The sequence below is a fragment of the Lissotriton helveticus genome, chromosome 7 (genome assembly GCF_964261635.1).
Source record: "Lissotriton helveticus chromosome 7, aLisHel1.1, whole genome shotgun sequence".
Taxonomy (NCBI): Eukaryota; Metazoa; Chordata; class Amphibia; order Caudata; family Salamandridae; genus Lissotriton; species Lissotriton helveticus.
This window is the reverse complement of record NC_136068.1, coordinates 1,686,759,753-1,686,779,765: the sequence shown is the minus strand read 5'-3', so window position 1 is coordinate 1,686,779,765 and position 20,013 is coordinate 1,686,759,753. Positions and strand designations below refer to the sequence as shown.

General features: G+C 45.5%; 1 protein-coding gene across 4 annotated transcripts in view; it reads right to left on the bottom strand.

Moving 5' to 3' along the window:
• HPN (hepsin) overlaps positions 1–14,949 on the bottom strand; it is a 432,603-nt gene extending 417,654 nt beyond the window's left edge. For 3 of the 4 annotated variants that reach the window (XM_078655375.1, XM_078655378.1, XM_078655377.1), the window contains exon 1: positions 14,515–14,949. The gene's annotated coding sequence lies outside the window, so the exon portion shown is untranslated. The remainder of the gene's footprint in view (positions 1–14,514) is intronic. The other variant, XM_078655376.1, reaches the window with a different exon arrangement.
• Positions 14,950–20,013: the final 5,064 nt, after the last annotated feature.

The following is a 20,013-nucleotide window of genomic DNA, read 5'->3' as shown; positions in this document are numbered from 1 at the left end:
GGGTGTGTGTGAGAGTAAGGGGTGCGAGGGTGTTGGGGTGTGAGGGTGAGGGTGAGGGGGTGTGAGGGTGTGTGAGGGAGTGTGTGGGGTTGTGAGAGTGAGGGTGAGGGTGTGGGGTTGTGAGGGTGAGGGGTGGTGAGGGTGAGGGTGTGTGGTGGTGAGGGTGAAAGGGTGAGGGAGGGTGAGGGTGACGGGGTGAGGGTGACAGGGGTGAGAGTGAGGGGGTGTGAGGGTGAGGGGGTATGAGGGTGAGGGTGTGTGGAGGTGAGGGGGTGTGAGGGTGAGGGGGTGTGAGGGTGAGTGTGTGAGGGTGTGTGTGAGGGTGAGGGTGTGAGGAGGTATGAGGGTGAAGGTGTGAGGGTGATGGGGTGGGTGAGGGTGTGTGAGGGTGAGAGGATGTGTGAGGGTGAGAGGGTGTGTGAGGGTGAGAGTGTGTGAAGGTGAGAGGGTGTTAGGGTGAGAGGGTGTGTGAGGGTGAGAGGGTGAGTGAGGGTGTGTGAGGGTGAGGGTGTGTGTGTGTGAGGGTGAGGGGTGTGTGAGGGTGAGGGGTGTGTGAGGGTGAGAGGGTGTGTGAGGGTGAGAGGGTGAGAGAGGGTGAGAGTGTGTGAGGGTGAGGGTATGTGAGGGTGAAGGGTGTGTTAGGGGGTTTGAGGGTTGGGGTGAGGGGGTGTGAGGGTGAGGGGGTGTGAGGGTGAGGGGTGTGAGAGTGAGAGGGGGTGTGAGGGTGAGGGTGTGAGGGTGAGGGGGTGTTGGAGTGTGAGGGTATGTGGGGGTGAGGGGGTGATGGTGAGGGGGTGTGAGGATGAGGGGGGTGTGAGGGTGATGGTGTGAGAGGGTGAGGGGTTGTGAAGGTGAGGGAGTGTGAGGGTGGGTGAGAGGGTGTGTGAGGGTGATAGGGTGTGAGGGTGAGGGAGTGTGAGGGTGAGGGGGTGTGAGGGTGAGGGTTTGAGGTAGGGTGAGGAGATGTGAGGATGAGGGGATGCGAAGGTGAGGGGGTGTGATGGTGAGAGGGGGTGAGGGTGAGAGGGGGTGTGAGACTGAGAGGGTGAGTGAGGGTGTGTGAGGGTGAGGGGGTGTGAGGGTGAGCGGGTGTGGGGGTGAGGATGAGGGGGTGTGAGGGTGATGGGGTGTGAGAGTGAGGGGGTGTGAGGGTGAGGAGGTGTGTGAGGGTGAGGGGGTGAGGGTGAGGGTGAGGGGTGTGAGGGTGAGAGTGTGTGGGGGTGTGAGGGGGTTGAGGGTGAGTGAGGATGAGATGGTTGTGAGAGTGAGGGGGTGAGGGTGTGAGGGTGAGGGAGGGTGTGTGAGGCTGGGTGAGGGTGTAAGGGTGAGTGAGGGTGTGTGATGGTGTGTAAGGGTGAGAGGGTGTGAGGGTGTGTGAGGGTGAGGAGGTGTGAGGGTGAGGGTGAGGGTCCGAAGTAAATGGTGGCAGGGCAGACATCATAAGACAGAGAGAAGAGACTGCATCGTGACTGCGCTGGTCAGTTTCAGAATCAGAAGGGGTAGAGTCAGCACAGTCTGCAAGGGATCAACGTGTCTAGAGGCAAAGCATAGCAGATGTAGCATTGCAGCTAGCAAGTCGAGTGTTTTCAAGCTGTGTGTCCCTAGAGAGATGGCAACACAGCAACAGCATTTGAGGAGCAAGGCTACTGTAAACAAGCACTGTAGGCTTTCACTTTTGTCCAGAAAAAAACGAGAAAGGTGCAGAGAACACCGAACAAAACACGGCTTCCCCACGAAATGGATGCAAAAAAAACCAAGCTCTCGGCATTGCTGTGGCGGGGGGCGGAGAAGCGGGAGCGCATTCCTTTGAAGTCTGATGCCGAGGCACAGACAAATGGTGGTGTGTGATGCGGCTGGCTCTGTACACGCGCTTTTCTTTTCTGCTTACTATAATCTCGCCAATTTATCCCTGCGGGATATAATAGGCGAGACCTAAAAAGGTCAGGTCAACATGTTTCAGCCAGGCTACTACTAATGATGGCTTTCTTCGGGACCTATGTGAAAGTGTGTTCATGAAGACCAAGTGTGTTGTTTTGACCTGTTTGAGTGTCGCACGTGCTAAGGTGCTGTGATGGAGGGTAATTGTTGCCTCCTTATGCTGCTTAAACCGGTGATAAATTCATCACGAGCAGCATGAATCCTGCGAGGGGAAAGGACCTGTAGTCACACGTTTGTCGAGGTTGTATGCCCTCTTCTCAACCCTATTGAGGCCTTCTGATCAGGATTCCAAATCCACGGAATCCTTCTTGATATTACTAGCATTTCTTTAGGGGAAGTGAACTAGCCCCCACATTGATTCCTTTCTCTCTCCTTGATTGCCACACCGATCTATTTTATCTGCCAGTCATTGTTACTGTGATGGCACTGACACATGATGAAATCCCCCCACGATAACCATGACCTACTTCCTTTTTCAAGGGAAATTGTGGATATTACTTGCAAATAGTGAAAGACACCTTTGAGTAAATAAACACCAACACAGCAGTCAGATCTATGTGTATTAGGCTTTGACAGTGTGATGGAAGCAAATTATCACTTCGTCTACGGATCCAAAAACATTACCCTAACCCTCCAGGGGTCCCCAAACGTTTCTGTACTGAGAGCTACTTATGTGCAATTGAAATGCATTGAGACCTACTAATATTATTAGTGTTATAATCTCGATTTTTTTTAGATGTATATTAATTCAACCAAGCAAAAGCTTTCTAATTTAATAAACTGGGCTTCACACAGATGACCTACTCAGAGGTAGCTGGAGAGCAGCAGTAGCTCATGAGCTATTGGTTGGAGACCACTAAGACACACATTCATGTGGGCATGCATTCACATACACTGTCCACATGCACGTGTGTAGACACACATCACTTCTGTTTAGTGCTCCTATAGGCGCAAATGTCTTCTACACAGATAAACGCACACATATGTGAGGCCTCTTATTTAGTACAGCCATGAAACGTTAAAAACAAGAATTGTCACTGTGCAAATACAGACAGATGGGCCAAAGTCCTGCTTCACCCTGTGTAAACAGGAGAGCGCCTCCCCTCCACCTCTAGCCACCTCCCCAGAGCATCTTCTTGTTCCAACTGCTTTGCACAGTGGCATCTCTAGAAGAGAATTTTAGGCAGGGCACACATTGGGCCACACATAAAACTGCTGGGGCCACCGATTAAGTATACCTGGGGTTGGGGCCCCATCTCGCCCCCTCTAAAGACACCACAACCTTTGCCTTCATTTGCCAACGCTTGATAAAAACCAATTGTTCCATTATACTGTCTCTAAATATTAGCTCCCTAGCAGGGGCTATGGTGCATCTTCCACTGCCCAGAATGGGAAGACAAGTGGATGGAGGAGTGGGAGCTAGGGTTTAATGGCAGCAGGAAAAGGTGTCCGTTTCACCTTGGAGGGCACAGGGCATGCAGTGCAAAGGTAGGTGCTTCGAAAACATTTGATCTGTTTCACAAATAAAAGGAGACACACTTACCTGCACAGAATTGACCTGAATATTACATTCAGAAGCTGGCCACTAGATAATACCCAGCCTACTTAGCCTTTTATTTTCCAAGGGTCATGAATATGGTGTATTTCAAATAGGTAATGATAAAACAACTATTCAGGCTTTAGTTTGTAGTCTTTTCTATATAATGATAATGTTCTTGTATTGCTTTTCATACCACACTTCTGATTCTAAACGTCCAACTAACAGGGATTACCATTACCTCATTTAATGGGACTCAATTAGCCAACTTCTGAATAAAGAAAGAATGAGTCAGTTCACATTTTAAATACAGTTTAATTAAGAACCTTACCCAGTGCAATAAAACCTCTCTTTTATTTTGTCACACAGTGTTCAACAGAATGCTAAAGCACACCTTTGTCAAATTAACACAATACACACTAAATGCAGACGTCACTTTACAGAATCCATTACCAATAAAACATTAATAACTTTGTACCAGTTCTCTGTCCTGAAAAAAGTGAAACCCTGCCTTCCAGAAAACTTTCAAAACTGCAGTGCAAACCCTGGTCGTCTTAAATGAAGAGAAAGTAACCTCTGGTCCATGGGGTACTCAACATCACTCTGTCAACCCTCAAAGACAACCTACACACTCCAGAATATCTCATCAAGGGCTTAGAGACATGCCACCACCTAACCTAAATGGTGAAAGAACCTAATAGCCCTCTCAAAGCCTGCATCATTTTCAATAGCAGCTACATCACCTACAAAACTAATTAAAACAACAGCCCTATCTGCCTAGACTGAAGTCGAACCAACGCATGTAGACTGCACCATACCAGCAGCTAAAACTGCACCAGACCAGATGTGAAAATGTAAATGTGAATGAAAGAGGAAACCATAAGGTGTGACATGTCTGTCTGTCCTCCTCAGATATGGAACAGCCTCCCCACCAACAGCAGAACACACAAATCCTCCTGCCTTTCATAAGGAAATGGAAGACACATCACTTCAAAGAATAATTTTAAGAAAGTGGATTGTGATATGGGGTGAGCAGTCATTCAATATTCACTAAATGGTATAGCGCAGACAAGCTTAACTTAGGGCAATGACTAAAGCATTTTTGCAATACCAAAACAGTAAATAATGTCAAAACACCAGGTGATGAAAACCCAAAACTAAATTAGAAAGATATAACATATTTTAATACAAATAATGATACCACAACAATAAAAATCAGAGAAGGAGAAATGGAGATATTTATTTTTTACATTTGAAGCACAAATAGCTCCAAAAAGCACAAGGTGGTAAAGATAGTTTTTTCAGGCCAACCCCGAGGGAGCGTGGGTCTGATACACCAAGCGGGTTCATCCCAGTCTAAGATTTTGCCTTCTGACTTGGTCTTTTTTATAAACCTCCACATCCTTCAATAGGGCAAACCTGCCTGAAGCTGTGCCTGGGAAAGATGCATAGAAATTAAATGCCTTTGCCATGAATCTCTGGAGGTCTATGAATTTGAAACATTTTTAAAGTTTCAACATTTTGGGGTTTCTGGAGCAGTTCCTCTGGGTCACTTGTATGGCTTCCAGGACCATAGGGTTAGCACTCAGAGCCCAGGACTCACTCCAGGAAAGATCCCCAGCAGGGTCCAATCCTGGTCTACTTGTTAATGATCAACTGGTCACTACAGGAAAAATACCTCTTGCAGCTCCTGTAGCAATACAGCAGGTCAGGAAACTGACTCTTGAAGTCCACATCTTGGTCCTGGGTTTAAGAGTGACAAGGTCCAGTCCTTTAGATCTCCTCTCATGTTACATCAAACAGGGTCCAGTCCTCCTCTAATCTTCTGCAGGTCCAGTAAGTTATCTCATCAGGGTTCATTGGGGTGCCATAGTTATGGATTGCACTAACCAGTGTGTGGGGTGACTCCTGGTCTCTCCTAACAAATAAGGTAAAAGTTCTCATCGGTATACCTAGCCACTTTTTCAGTAGTTCCTGTTTGCCCTGCTGAAAACAAACCCACAGTGTGCCTTACTCCTGAAATACAAAACAGGGGAACCCTTACTCCATTGTGCAGAGGCTTTTTGTCCACTTAGAGGAATGGTGGGGGACATAAACAGTTCTCTCCCCTGTGTCTGCTTCAAACTTGTTATGGCTAATGTGTGTCTGAGGAATAATGGTTTTCCTTTCTCCAGGTTTCACTATTTAATAAACTGTGAACAAAAAGACCTCACTTTTGTCCCTTTCAAGTTAATGAAGTTCCTAGAACCTCCCCAGCAGTCCTTCCTGAGATACTAGGGACCACATGTCCCACACTCAGTCCATCCTGTCATGAGGACCAGGAAATGTTCACACCTGATCAAGGGCAAGCACTGGCTGGGAAGCTGTTGACAGGTTAATGCATATGAGCGTCCAGGACCTTCAGACAATACAAATGTAAGCAGGAAAATAATTTATTTTTTACATCCAACTTCACACATGGATTTGATTCCTAATAAATATGTAAATTAGTCTTTTAAAGGCTATTCTAGCTGCCTCCTTTCAAAGGTTATAGCTTTACGTTTATTATCATTACTTTGACATTTTATAGGATCCAGCTACAACCCTGCCAAAATAGTTTTTGGGAGCTTGTCACTGTATGAACATGTGAACTTTAATTCCACACATGTTCTACTTTTAGATGGCATAGACCATAATGTGTGGACAAGAAGGAAATCATAGGTGTGACTTAATATTTACAGGGTTTCTCACTTGTCAAAAAGGCTGTTTTGACAGGTTTGACAGCAGGGTATTAGGCTGCTGCAGGCAGGCTACACATAGTAGACCCAAAGCCATTTTTAACAGGCCAAACTTGGATATGGCACAATAGGTGCTGCAGTCCACAGGTGGCATCTCACGTCCAGGTTCAGAATGCATTTTCTACACCATATAGAAGGGTTTGTAGGCAAGTTAAATATGTCAATTGGGGTAAGCCAATTTAACCATACAGGCACTTTGCTCCTCTTTAGCAGGCATAAAGTGCACAGAATACTATGTCCAGCAAAAATAGGATTCAGCAAAATGTGAAAATGTGAAAAATCTGGGTTGACTTTGCAGTAAAGGCAGATTTGCTACAACACTATTCTCCAACAAAATACGGACCCATCTGTCACCTCGCTTGCTGTAACAAACATTAATTGTAACACTGGACTCTTGTTCATTTTACAATGTTACTCTACCTCAGAGGCAGGTTTGCACTATACAAATATACATACATTATGTTGGACCTGTGATCTCCAAGTCACATAGGGTAGCTTGACACTAAGCAAGGAGGCCTAACTCCAAGGTACATGTGTTAAGTTTGCGTCTCACCCACTCAGTAACTCAATGCCCATCCATCCGAAAATGACACTACACCTTAATTTTTATAAAAGTAGAAAAGCTTTATCTTTCCTTAAGTTAGTTCCGCTGCTGCACTTATTCTAATGAATCAGCATTAGACTACTTTCCCATTACACTTATTTTTGGGTTCACATAAGAAGTCTAGGGTACAAGATGCAAAAACAATTCTACCCTTATGTTCAGGTTATGCTATTGTGGATTAAGTATATTTACTGCAACAGTACATTTCCTAGACAAAGATAAGTTAAACTCCGATATTATTTCAAGGCAGTAATTCTCTGAAAAGAAGGAATTTTATCAACTGTTTGTCTAGTACGCTAATTGTAGATTTAAGTCTGAACAATCTCTACATGTTCATCTGAGGTCGAGAATCAATTTCCCCTAGAATTAAGCTTTTGAACTTCCCAGAAGGGATTCTCCCTCCCCTCTTTTAAAAGGGCAACCTCGTATTCAATCAGTCACCGGGAAGAGGAGCTGGTCTCCTTGATGAGTAGTGACTTCTCGTACCTCACAGCATAGATTCTAGTCTCAATTTAGCCTAGAACTCCCGGGTATGGTTCTAGTACCTCCAGTTTAGTTCGATTCCCCTCCCTGGTTTTCCTCAAGTCTTCCGATTTCAGCTGGCGAGGAAGGGGAGCAAAAGGCTAATTACCACTTGGCTCAATCGAAGACACACGAGCACTGTCTAGCCTTTCGCAAGCCCAATCCCCCACCTTACTTGGTACCAGAGGCAGCAACCGAAGGTCCGGTGAACTCAGGCAGGCAGGCGGTGACTTCGAAGATCCCTCCGACGTTCTCCTCAGCTGGGCGGCCCCTCCGACATTCTCCTCAGCTGGGCGGCCCTTCCGACATTCTCCTCAGCTGGGCGGCCCTTCCGACGTTCTCCTCAGCTGGGCGGCCCTTCCGACATTTTCCTCAGCTGGGCGGCCCTTTGCGGCTGGTACGCGGAAGGGGATTACCCCGGTCTCCGACGTACAAGCTGACTCCTGGAGTCTCCTCCCTTCCACTCGCTGTGAGGCGAAGAACCTCCCCTCAGTCGTCCTCCTTCTGGTTTGTCCCGCCTACAGGCACTCTTCCTCGTTAGCGCTAGGCGGGATCTCACTCGCTTACGCTTCCGCCCTTCTCCCGGAAAGCAAGGCAACTTCCCCTCTGTCCGCTCCTCCACCACGGAACGAGCACTCCAGCGGTAGGCGCCTTTCCCACACTTGCCCAACCTGGAAACCAGTCTCCGGCAGGTCCGGCACCCGGCGGCACCACTACACAACAGGGGCTGAGAGTCGGCCGTGGTAACACCACCAGGTACGCCAGTTGGGGATTGAAAACCCCGCGTTGGCAGGCAAGCTCCGGGAGGGGTTATCGGGATGAAAGGGGGCTGGATTTCCGAGGCAATTCGCCCAAGGTCACGGGGATACTGATAGGGATAAAGTCCTCTTCCCTTCGCACCTTAACTTCCTGACACCCTAACACCAGTCCAGATCTTCCCACAGTGGCATTAACGGGTAGAAGAAGCGTTATCTCCCGGTGGAGGTCAGCAGGGCCAGATCCACTGTCAGGGGGTAATGTCAAACGTGGGGGTAGAAGCCCCAAGGGGAAGTCAAACCCTCCTACCCTGCACTAGCCTCCCTTCACAATAGTCTAAGCTCCTCACTGCACTCCCGCTCCAAACCTTCTCTCTCTCTACAAAATGGCCGCCCTAGTTCTGACCCTTTTATAGGCTTACTCTCAAGCCTCCAGAACCAGCTGGAAGGTGCTAGAGCATTCCTATATTGTCCTATGGGCCTGTCTCCTAAAGGGTCCGTTATGGCAGTTACTGTCCACCATTTTAGGCATCTAGGCTTTACCTCAGAAAAAGGAGGGATTTCTGGGTCTGAGAGGAACCATGGGGTCAAGGAGCACCTAACCCCCCTGGTCAACACCTAAAAAATCTAGTGGACATCAAAAAATGAAAGGTTGTGAGGGGCGAAAAGGGGACAAAATAAATAACTGACAGGAGGGACCACCCAAAGGGCTGACAGGTCTAACACATTAGTACATAAAGCATACTTACATCAGTAGTCATTTCACCCGACTATAAAACACTTTTAACTCCTGTTTTTCTTTACAAGCTGACAAGCTATCTAAACAGTCGTCTAAGCTGTGAAGTTTGTTATCATTGGAGAACTTCATGTGGGCCAAAGTCCCCACCTCAAAAAACAAGTTTACTTAAAACCCATCTACAAGCAGGTCTTGTACGTTTTTTCACCAACAAAATTCTTTTTGTTTGATTTTTCACCCTTTCTCACTTTAAAAAACCCCAATACTTTGTGAATTTGTCGCAGATTCCACATTTGAAAAAAATACATTTTGTAAAACATGCAAAAGCCAAATTCATAGATGTGGAATGTGCCTTATAAACATAAACTCACAGTCCTTAGTCCATGCAATATTTAATCCATAATAGTGAATTTTCCTCCTCCGTGTCACTATAGACAAAAAGTATTCCTGGCGTTCAGCTGAACGCCAGGAATACTTTTTGTCGGAATACTTTTTGTCGGAGACGAGATATCGTCACAGGAGGAAAATACCCGAGTGATACAAAATGGAGAGAGACTGACACTACCCTTTTACTAACGGGCAAGAAGAACGTGGAGAATAGACCTATAGGATATTTCAACCCCATAAGACATTGCAGCAGGGGTGGCGAGCAAGAAATTAACAGGTCGAACTGAATAAACTAAGCCTTGAAGAAGTGGATAAACACCATTTCAGACGAAACACGTGTCGGCTAGGAAAACTTTTATGAACATTCATCACGTGAAATAAAAGAAAGAAAAAGAAGAGAATAACAGTGATTTGTGATTTGTTCATTCAACTGTAAAATAACTTTTCTATGTTAGCTCAGGATAAATGCTGTCTTGAAAAAGTCTACCCTTAGGCCTAAGGCTTTCAACTGGTGCAAATGTATGACTTTCAAGAAATCACAAGAGTTTACACAAATAGTCGTGGAAATCATACTCCTAGCACCTTTTCTGAATTCCTTTTTCACACAAGAACATTCACATGCACATATTTTTTCGACATTGAGGACATTACTTGTGGTATACCTGGATTATTCATTTAAATGAATAGAGAAATGCAACACAAACAAGGATATCACTTACCCAACCTCTAACAGGAGTGTTTTTGGCACTTTATTTCAAAGTGTGCGCTCCTGGAGTCTATAGTCAGTCATGGAAAATCTATCTGAGCATATTTAGTTTGGCAGAATGCACTATCTCAGTCTTCATCAACAAGTGGATCGAGGACTCCATCGACACCATCCTCCCCTCCAGGAAAACCAGGCTAAAAAGAGCTCGAGAAACTGCCCCCTGGTATTCGGAGAAACTCAGGGAACTGAAACGACAGTGCAGGAAACTGGAAAGGAAGTGGCGCCTGGGATATGCTATCGCCGAGAAAGACAGATATAGGGAAGCCATCAGGGCATACAAAACCGAAATAAACTTAGCCCAAACCAACTACTATAAAGAAAAAATTATGGCAGCTCGATCTAAGCAAAAAGAAATATATCAAGTAGTCAAAAGCCTCTCTAAGATCCCCCCCATAGCCCCAACCTCCGATCCTATTTCCCGCTGCAACGAACTGGCTGAATTTTTCTTTCAATAAAATATATTCTTCCTTTGCAGCCACCAGTCCTGAGACTATCACTGTCATATCACCTCCCCCAACTGCCACAGAACACCTTTCGCGAGTCTACCTGAATGAATTTCCACCGCTAGACCTGGAATCACTCAAACCCCTTGCACTTCATGTAAAATCAGGTTCCCCCCTCGACCCGGCTCCCCCTCAGATGATGAACATGGCCAGCCATGTCATCCTCCCCATCCTCATGGACCTACTCAATAGTTCCATGCAAAGAGGAGTGGTCCCCCCTCCTGGAAACAAGCAATGGTGAGAGCATTGCTTAAGAAACCTAATCTTAATCCTACAGACCCTAACAACTACCGTCCAATCTCCCTACTGCCATGGGCAAGCAAAATTCTGGAGAAGTACATCAATCTCCACCTCACCAACTACCTGGAGGAGAACCTTCTACTAGACTCCACCCAAACAGGATTCCATCCCAAACACGGCACAGAAACGGCTCTTCTAGCCGTCACGGAAGAATCCAGGAGGATCTTGGATCGAGGGGGGTCAGTGGCAGTGGTCCTCCTCGATCTAAGTGCCGCGTTCGACACGGTGTGCCATAGAACCCTGTTGTCCCGACTATTAAACCTGGGAGTCTCAGGAAACGCCCTCGACTGGCTGAGCTCTTTTCTCAGCGGAAGAACCTTCCAGGTCTTCGACGGCGACTCCTGCTCCACGAGCTGACCCCTAAACTGCGGTGTACCCCAAGGCTCCTCCCTGAGCCCCACGCTGTTTAACCACTTGGCTGCTAAGGGGTTTTCCCCTCCTGTGCTGGAGATTTATGTTTCCCATTATACATGACGAGTTGACCTTGTCATGAGCACAGATCCATTGTGCCTCATGACGAGTTCACCTTGTCATTAGCATGCAAGTGGTTAATGTGTACATGAGGCCGCTGGCTGGGGTCGTCCAAAAATACGGTATCAAAATCATCTCGTATGCGAACGACACCCAGCTGGTGGTCTCCCTGACACACAAAAACAGCAGGCTCCACCAATCCAACCTGGCAGCCTGCATGGAGGATGTTAAAAGATGGATGACAACATCATCCTTAAAACTCAATGGCGACAAGACCGAGATAATGATGCTCGGCCCCCCTACTTTAACTACCTACGACCAGCTATGGCCCGCAAGCTTAGGCCCACCTCCAACTCCGAAGGAAGACATTAAAAGCTTAGGAGTATGGCTGGACAAAACGCTTACCTTCAATACCCAGGCAACTGAAACAGCAGCAACCTGCTTCAGGATTATCCGAATGCTGAGAAAGATCCTGCCGATTTTGCCCTTTGAAGCTAAGCAGGTTGTTATTCAGGGTCTCATCCAGTCCAGGCTAGACTTCAATAATGCCCTATACTTGGGAGCCCCTGAATACGTGCTGGAGAAACTTCAGCGCACGCAGAACTGTGCAGCTCGCACCCTTCTCCAGATCCCTCGCAGAGAGTCAGCCAAGGCAGGGATCAGATCACTTCACTGGCTCCCCGTCAGGGACAGAATTAAGTTCAAAACCATATGCATATCGCACCAAGCCTTCTATAGAGCAAGTCCTGAGATTAACCATTCACTTCTCTCCTCTTACTGCCCCGGTAAATCTCTTTGTTCCACAAATGCATTTCTTGCTGCAGTCCCCAGAATTAAAAGGTCCAGAGCAGGAGGCAGGTCCTTCACGCTCAATGCTGCTAGACTATGGAACTCTCTCCCCTTTGCATTAAGGTCCAACCCTACTCTTTCGTCCTTCCGCAAAGAGCTGAAAACATTCCTCTTCAGAAATTAGCTCTCCCCCTGGTCTTTCTCCCCTGTCCCTCAGAGTTTCTTTTTCTCTACTTAGCGCTTGGACGCCTTCGGGCAGCGGTCGCGCTCTACAAAACCCCTTCACTTCACTTCACTTCACTTCACTTCATGTTCTATTTTCTGATGACTGGTTTACGGGGTGCTTGGGGTTGAGGAAGCTCCCAGTAATCTGGTTGCCACGACTGTTGGCCTGAGCAGGATTGGAAACGGATCTTATATGACCCTTAGTTGTAGGGTGCTCTTTTCTCTCTTTCTTTCTCTTCATTTAAATTGCCCATACTCTCCATTTCACAGTCATATCTCCACAATACGTCTACAGATCTCAATGTTATGATAGGTGTATTGTCGCAGGTTACATGTTTGGAGCAACATGGCCTGAATTTTGTACAGATGTGGGAATAACAGTTGTTTTTCAATTAAAAAATACTTTATTTAGACAATAAAGTCTATCAAAGTGCCTAACATTAGAAATAACCTCAGCATGGTGGTTGGTTATCAAAATGTTTCAAATAAATAACAGTTGTTAAATTTCACACTTAGACTATTTTCAGCGGCTTTGTTGAAAACCTGGATTACAAGTTTTAAATTAATGAAGAAATGTGAAATCAGATGCCTATAGTTCTGCAAAGCCTCTGAATTACATTTTTTTCTGTTTTTCCATGAAGAAATATTTTCCCCATGGAGTAACTCTGTCAATACATTCACACCTTTTGTTCTCTCACCCTGACAAAAAATGTACTCCTGCATTTGTCAAGAGCAGATTTCGGTCTTTTCCAGTGTGGAAGAGATTTTAGAGGATTTGGTAAACATGTAAGTCTGAGGCTGTGCTCAAACTCACGGGCATACCACTGCACAGATTCACCGGACATTCAAGGCATGGGTCTAATGCCTTCTGACTACTTCCATCCCTCGCGTATAAACTTTCAGTACGGGGGCAAGCAAAATCAGAGCGTTGCTAGAATACAAAACCTGATGCAGTGAGAGCCCCGACATAATCAAAGAGACTGTTACCAGAGTTCTGATATAATGAGAAAACCTGCATAATTTCTCATCGCGATGCACCCAATCACAAGGGACAAGTGGATTGCATTACAGGACAAGTGCATTTTTGAAGCATCTTGTCCTACGGACAAATAGATATTTTAGTGGCAGCTTTGACCCATCACAAGGTAGTGCAGGGGGGTCTTATGCCTGCTGCAAAGAATTTGTACCATGCACATCATGGAACTGTATTTTATGAGGATAGCGCAGGGGGTTACTGATTTTGTCACAGAGATCCTTTTGTTACTTGCATTTCACAGGTTACAGTCCTAAAGTAGCACAGTGACCTATGAACTGTCATCATAGAGCTGCTTGCAAACTGCATGATGTCATGTGATTCATACATCTTGCAACCCTCACTATCTTATGTAACATTTTCTATAGACTTGTGTACATGTATGATTCGTTGTCTCTGTATAATGTTTGTCCTCCGACGCCCTACAGAAGGGTGAGTAGTGCTTTAAAACAAAAGAAGTGCATGCAAAAGAGGAGGTATGGAGAGACAAGGGCGCTCGCACAGGGCGCCACAAGAGCGAATAATGGCCCTGCTCGCAAAAGTAAGTCGGTGAAGCCCTTGGCCCGAGATCCGTGCTTTTAAGGCCCAGAACTCGGAGGTGATTTAGAAAATCGTTCGGCAGTTTAATTAGTACATTATATTACAGTCCATGACATTACATGTACATTAGTACATTACAGTCCATTACATTGGATTACATGTACATCAGTGTATTACAGTAGATTAGTCTATGCATCAGAGGCCTCATTCCACCAATATTCTCTCTTCTTCAGAGAACCCAAGTTTCCTAACAAACAGAGCATTGTCCGCAGCTGGTGTAACGTTTCAATGCTTTCACTCGTCAGATTACTTTGCCCTAGATTGGATATCCGAGTGGACAAAAGCAACTATTCCGGAAATCACTGGTTTTTAGTTCCTTTCGTAGTTTCTATTTGGACAAAGGGGGAAAGCCCAGACGCAGCATTGCTATGAAGGAAGTTGGAAAATATTTTGAGAGTTTGATTCCGGCACGAGTGTGTGTATTATCATTTCTCGAAATTGCCTGTCTCTTTGCCAGCCCTTCTGACACTCGAGACATTCAACCTCTTTTCACCCTTCTGAAGTTCGAATGGCATACCAAACCGCACTCTTTTTTGTTTTATAAAAATGTATTTTGGTCAAAAAGTCTTACCGAGGGTCCTTCTGGTTCTGCCACCGCGGTGTCTATCTGAAGGTCCCCCGCCGGCGTGTAGTTGTCCGTTCCGGTGAAGCCTCAGCCCAGTAGCAGCCCCTGCCGGCCGACAACATCCCCCTCACCAGCACATTCCACAGACATCTAGGACAGGGGGCACAGGGCGATGGGTTACAAGGCAACGGATGCAGTGTCGGAGGAGCCCAAAAAACAGAAAGCAACTGATATCCACCAAGAAATCTGGAAATTTTGGAGCCCAAACCAGGAAACGGTCCCACCTTTCGTACCTGTGGGAATGTCGGGTCGGATTCCCGTCAAGCACGGCAGAGAAGAGTCCGAGCAGAGGAGGGAAAGGGGAGGGAAGTGCAGGAGGCGCACTGGTGATTGGGAAACCTGCTCTCGAAGCTAACGGGCAACTCTATCTGTTCCGCTATCCTCCCTCCCACCTCATACTGCCCACAAGCTACGTATGCCAGCCCAACAATACAGAAGGAAGGCAGGGTGCTTACGCAGGTGGGAGGCACGGATGCTTACAGATTTATTTCACTTGGCTTTCTCGCTTCTTTTTGTGCCATTTGAAAAGCCCTTAAAGTACAGGTGGGCGGGAAAGCAAGTTAACAGAAACAGCCAGCAGCAAACAGCATATAATAATACGACAACTACTCTTCAAAGTTAAAAAAAAGTGTTCCGCTACATTGCACAAGCGTTACGCTTTAGTACATCAGATTATAGCACTGTTTTGAGTGGTATTTTTTAAAAGTGATAGTTTTCAGACCTGAGTTCAACATTCCTGCCTCAACACCCGCCCTGACGACAATCTCCTAAGTGCACTGAGCCAAGCCTGTTCTCAGATGCACTCTATGCATGACCCAGACTCTTATTATAAAGAGAGAAACATTATGGTCTATTAGAACATTGGAATGTTGAGTGCACTGAAAACAATAGGGTGCTCCGGGTTTATAATGGCCTGTAGAAGCCCGGAGCATCAACATTCCAATGTGTAACAAAGACCTCACGGAGCCTAAGGGGTATTTCAACCTCCTCGGGCTATGTGATGCCTTTGTTTTACAAATTAGAACATTCTGCTCTATTCTCTAATAGCCTTAGAGCCCTCCTTAGCGGGCCCTACCGCCCATTAAAGGCCAGCTCCTTTGTTAAAGGCCCTGGCCACATGCCTTTAATGCTGGAGCAGACATTTAATGGCGGGTAGAGGCTACTACGTCTAGCACTAGGGTTATATTAGGTTTAAAAAGGAGACCAAAACTTTCCTAATGGGCAAATTCCTTGCATAACGTTCATATTACAATTACCTCAGCGACCTGTTCGACCCTCCACCTCGGCATTATTCATGGCTTTTATGAATGATACAGGCCTTGCACTCCTGGGCATCCCACCCAAGAGCTGAGACTGCGTGCCTTCTTATATAATGTATCTACCTGTCGTTTTTATCCCGATGATATCCGGTACTTTGTACTGCTTGTTTTCCATGTATATTGTATCTACCAATTTTTCCACACTGTTACCCTTCACTCCTAAATCTTTTGTATACCACACTTCAATCTTGTAAAGCACTCTGATACCCTCACGGGTTTGGTTTGCGCTCTAAAAAACTTGAAAATAAAATATTAAAACACATGCAAGATAGGTTTTTGTTCAGTGCACATACTGAACTCAAACATTTCAAGGTGCTCTAAAGTGCAATAGTGAAGAATAAGGAGGCCCTATGAAATTAATTATTTGCCTAGGATCACACAAGCTGGCCAAGCAGGGAAGCCGAATTGACACCTATGTCTCTCTCTCCTGTTTTCCATCAAAGGTTAATGCTTTGGGTTTAATTCTTGGTGCATGGGTAGCAGGCAGAAGCCATGTGAAAGGTCAGCTCGTTTTGGGCCCGAGGGTCAAAGAGAATCACACGTTGAGTCAGATGGATAAAGTTAGGAAATTAAATTAAAATATTCATCAAAATTCACTGAAAAATAACAAAGGTTACAGGGACGTTATAGTTAGGAAACAGAATGAAAAAACACTTATGAATTCACTGGAAAAATAAAGGTTAGAGGAACATCATTGTTAGGTTCACATTTCACTCTTACAAAGCGAGAGAAATTCAGCAGTTATTTTTATCTGAGCTAGCTATAACTTATGCCCGGCAATGCGCTGCTTATGACCTCACATATTACATCACTCATGACATGGTCAGTGAATCCACTGACGACATCACTGATGACTTCTCAAATGACATCACTGTGAGTGCACCTCCTGAGAGCTTTCTTGCCTCTGTGGCCACATAGGTAATATAGTGAAGGATGCAGGTGCTAGCCAGCAAGCAGTGTGCACTGTTACTGGGAATGCTTAATTCCACTAATTGCTTACAAATTCTTAAATGATAAGCTCTGTTGGTTACTTCTTCAAACGTTCATTTATCTCAAAATATTCAACAGTACCATATTGAGAAAACAATTACATCATTGTTACTTTTGGATGTGGTACATGTTTGTATACATATATCTTAATACAGTATGTCACTGTTCAAATTAGTACATTGGTATGACTTAACAATCATTAAAACGTATTTCCAATGATACAAAAGTACACAAAGAAAATGAATAATTAAATGTCATGTAGATTTGATTTCAGGAAGTCCGAAGCCCAATGCATTTTGGGAATTAACTTTCCCTTCATCAGGGGCAATTTCCTGTAATTGGTGTACAAAGCGAGTCTTGAAAATACGGTGTGATCAGAACAAACGATTTATGTAGAGACTCTCACCTTGTGAGTGATGTCGAATACATTTCCGCAAGGACCAATAATGCACTGCGTGGTATCAACTCTCTGGCGATAGAATACTGGTTTAGGTTCTATCGCCAGAGTTTTGCCCGAATTGAGGATATACCGTGTTTCACGATATTCAGACGCGCCTATAGCACTGCAGTGATACAACTTACATCGGAAAAAAACCTGTGACATCTTTTTATTACTCACACCCACAGATGGGTGCAAATCTATTATTTTCTCATTGATACCAAGCAGTGCATTATTGGTCCTTGCAGAAATGAATTCATCATCATTCACAAGGTGAGAGTCGCTACATGAATCGTTTGTTCTGATCACACTGTATTTTCAAGACTCGCTTTGTACACCAATTACAGGAAATTGCCCCTGACGAAGGGAAAGTTAATTCCCGAAATGCATTGGGTTTCGGACTGTTCACTGACAAAATATCGACCTAAAAATATCGATGTAAAAAAGTATTGGGGTAAAAATATAGAATGCAAAAATATGGGCTCCCTATTCTTAAAAAGGTAAGTACAAAATAATCGAAAAAATATTTAGTTCACAATAATATAGTTGTATTAAATATCGAATTTAAAAAATACATTATTTAAAATATTAAAATAAAAATAAATTAAACACTAACTTTAAATTATAAAAAATATACAATTTGATGTATATTTGAACAAATACAACAAATAAACGTCTTTAAAAAATATGCAAACACACAGTTTTCTCCGTAGGCAAGATGGCGTACAGCTGACAGCACCGCTGTGAGGCTCCGCTGAGCATCCCCGTGTGAGAAGGAAATACACGGCTATGACTAACCTCTTAATACAACCGTGAAATTAGATACTGGCTGAGGTTAAGGGATGATTTTGACAGATTCCCCCAGCGCTTTGTACACTCCCGTCACCGGTATCTCTTGGCTCGAAATACTGTGGTTTTGCCGCCGCAAGGACACCCGCACCTCTCTGGCATCCCAGATCGCTGCTGCCCTGCATGCGCCCGCCTGACCTCAGCGGATTCACCACAGATCTGGAGAGACGCTGGAGGGAGCTACGGACCTGCCCTGCCTCCAGAAGATTCTGTCAGTCTTGTACAGGTTGCATCAGCAAGCGGGAACTCGGAACTGCCAGCATCTGCATAGCGCCACTACACTATAGCGCTGGGAAGAGTGACATGACCGGTAAGGTGGCGTGTGGAGGAAAAGCAAAGAATGCCCTTATCTCCTCCCAGGGAACTGACATGGCAAAAGAAACCACAATCCCAAGGAGCAAAGCCCAAATGCGGGGGGGGGAAAGGAGAAAGGATGGAAGGGATTAATATAAAAAGCACTGTGAGCGAAATGGTAAAGTCTGCAGCTTCTAAGAAAAGCACTGCGCACCTCATCAAAGACAATAGTTTCACACAACCTTTAATCACTACCAGCTTTGGCGCCACAGGCAAAGTAGTGAATGGCTCCTTGGCAAGGGGAAGCAGCGCTGGCGAGCCTGTGTTAATACCGGTGCAAGAGGAAAAATAGGACTGTGTGAATCTCAATTGCTCTTGCTACAAGAGGCCACAAATGCATCATTGCCCCCAGACAACGTAATATCTATTGTTGCTACCACTCCTACAAATCAACTGGAGGGGGGGCTGACAGAGGGACCCGAGAGCTCCAGTAGACATATTAGCAACCTAATCATGGACTAAATCCTACTGACTGCACCCCAGAATCTCTCTAGTACAGACCACCCCAGCGGTCAGGTTTCACAAGACTTTGAGTTAAAAAAAAACGACAACCAGGACAAATTCTACTTCCTGACTGATGATTCGGAATTCTCCGATATCAGCATCTCAGCCTCAAGTGCGGAGGAGGGAGCCAAGAGGTACAGTAGCTCAAACACTGACCCTCTGAAGCACAGGCAGCTCTCCAAAAAGGCCAAGAAAAAGAACAACAGGGACCAACGCAAAAAGGAATATGATTCCTCTGACAGAGATGATAACATCGAGCTAAATTGGGACAATGAGGAAACTACTCTCACGGTACGTTCTAATCCTGAATCACCCTTGGACGGAAACCAGACTATCACGGGAAGCACTAACAGGAGAGAAATCCAGCCTCAGGCTAAAACCGACAGCCGTAGATCTCATCTAGCCACAAAGAAACTCCAGGTGGCAGTCAGAAAAGTAGGGAATACCTGTGCAGAAATTGCTGACCGCATGGCACCAGCTGAAGTAAGAACTGAGCAACTCGAAGTGAGGAACACGACGAAGCTGTTAAGGATTTGATGTGGAAGGTAGAGGAACATGAAAACCGGCAGAGACGGAACAATTTGAGATTCCTGGGGGTCCCGGAGGGAGTTGAAAAGGATGACCTTAGGAAGTTTCTGATTTCACTCCTCAAAGCTGCAGAATTGGGACTGGGACAAAGAAGTTCAAAGAGCCCACCGGTTTCTGTTGTTCCCTAATAAGTGGGCCCAGGCATCACAACAACATCCTCGGGCCATGCTGTTATTCTTTGGAAATGTTCTGCACCGGAAAGCACTATTTGATCTGGCTAGAACCAACAATAAATGATCATTTGAAGGTTTCACTTTCTTCACCCGACCAGACTTTGCGCACGCTATGGTCGAGCGCAGGTGGAGACTGAGACAGCTCTTTGATCCTTTTCAGAAACTGGGGCCTACAGTATGCTTACAAAACCCAGTCAGACTCAAAGTTATTTTTCAAGGGGCTACAAGT